Below are 2,357 nucleotides of genomic sequence, written 5' to 3'. Positions count from 1 at the left end.
CAGTCGGGCGCGGGCGCGTTGGTGCGGCGGCTTGGGGGAGGGGCAAGCGGCAGCGGCGGGAGGCGGGAGGCGGAGTCCGACCCGGACTCTGTGGCGGCGGCGCGGGGCAGGCCGGCCTGGCTGGGCTTCGGCCCAGTCGGGCGCGGGCGCGTTTTTTTTCAATAATTTCGCCGAACAACAAAAAAAACTCTAGAAAATTAAATAAAAATCTAAAAATACCAAAATAAATTTTCATCGTCCAAATAGAATATTTAGAACAAGATGAACATTTTTTTGGTCCTAAAATGCATTTTGGAATATCGTGCAATTTTTCCTAAATTCAAATAAAATGGCAAAAACACGAAAATAAATCTTATTTGATTTTTTATTACATCCTCATTATTTCTTTATTTTGGGAAAGTCATTTTATTCCCTGTCTTTTATTTCCATGATTGAAATAATTGAAGATAAAATAAATGAAATCAAATGATCCTATTTCAAAAATTTGACAAAACTCAAATATGAAATTTACGAAATCCCCAACTCTCTCCGTGGGTCCTTGAGTTGCGTAGAATTTCTAGGATCGAGGCAAAATGCAATAAACATGATATGCAATGATGATCTATTTGTATAACATTCCAAATTGAAAATTTTGGATGTTACAAACCTACCCCCCTTAAGATGAATCTCGCCCTCGAGATTCGGGTTGGCTAGAAAATAGGTGAGGGTGGTCCTTCAGCAAATCTTCCTCTCACTCCCAGGTGGCTTCATCCTCGGTGTGGTGGCTCCACTGAACTTTACAAAACTTGATAACCTTGTTGCAGGTGACTCGGCTGGCATAATCAAGAATTTTAACTGGTTTCTCCTCATAGGTCAAATCACTATCCAACTGAATCGCCTCTAGTGGCACTGTGTCTCTCAGCGGTATATCAGCCATCTCTGCGTGGCACTTCTTCAACTGGGAAACGTGGAACACATCGTGAACTCCTGACAATCCCTCAGACAATTCCAACTTGTAGGCAACTTCTCCCATACGTTCCAAAACTTTGTATGGTCCCACAAAACGTGGCGCTAACTTTCCTTTAACACCAAAACACTTAACTCCTCGTAGTGGAGATACACGAAGATAGACTCTATCTCCGACTTCGTAAATTGTCTCCTTGCGTTTTGCATCTGCGTAGCTTTTCTGCCTGGACTGGGCTAGCTTGACCTGTCGCAAATCAACTTCACTTTCCGTTCAGACTCCTTAATTATATCTGGTCCAAACAACTGACAGTCTCCAACTTCATCCCAAGACAACGGGGTTCTGCACCTTCTTTCGTATAAGGCTTCGAAAGGGGCCATCTTCAAACTAGATTGATAACTGTTGTTGTAAGAGAACTCTGCATATGGCAAATTGTCGTCCCAACTAGATCCATAATCTAGCGCACAAGCTCTCAGCATATCCTCCAAGATCTGATTTGACTCTCTCGGTCTGTCCATCTGTCTGCGGATGAAAAGTTGTACTGAACTCTAGCCTAGTACCCAAAGTTTCGTGCAACTGATTCCAGAACTTTGAGGTAAATTGGGTTCCTCTGTCTGATACAATGCTCCTTGGAACTCCATGCATACATACTATCCTGGTCATGTATATCTTGGCCAACTTAGCACTGGTGTAAGTGGTCTTCACTGGAATGAAATGAGCTACCTTCGTCAAACGATCGACTACAACCCAAATCGAGTCATAGCCTGAACGAGTCCTGGGAAATCCCTTGATAAAATCCATGCCTAGCTTATCACTTCCATTCGGGTATTGCCAATGGTTGCAACAATCCTGCTGGCTTCTGATGCTCTGCCTTTACTCTCTGACATACATCACAAACTGCTACATACTCCGCAATATCCTTCTTCATTCCGGTCCACTAGAAAGTCTCCTTCAAGTCCAAATACATCTTGCTATTACCTGGGTGAATCGAATACGGCGAATCATGAGCCTCTTGCAAAATCAACTTCCTGATCTCTGGGTTATTAGGCACATAAACACGGTCTTCAAACCATAAGGTATCGTGCTCATCCTCACAAAATCCCTTGGCTTTTCCTTTGCTTAACTTCTCCTTTATCTCAACAATTTCCTTGTCGGTCTTCTGAGCTTCTCTGATCTTATCCATCAAGGTCGACTAAATTTCTAAGGTTGCTACATAGCCTCTCGGAACTATCTCCAAACATAGTTCGCAAAGGTCCTCGGCTAACTCCTTTGGCAATCCTGCGGTCATGAGTGTATTGACATGGCTCTTACGGCTCAACGCGTCAGCTACTACGTTAGCCTTCCCGGGGTGATACTTCAATCTCATATCATAATCCTTGATGAGCTCTAACCATCTCCTTTGACTGAGATTCAA

Source organism: Triticum dicoccoides, chromosome 3B (assembly GCF_002162155.2).
Source record: "Triticum dicoccoides isolate Atlit2015 ecotype Zavitan chromosome 3B, WEW_v2.0, whole genome shotgun sequence".
Taxonomy (NCBI): Eukaryota; Viridiplantae; Streptophyta; class Magnoliopsida; order Poales; family Poaceae; genus Triticum; species Triticum dicoccoides.
This window is presented reverse-complemented; position numbering follows the sequence as displayed.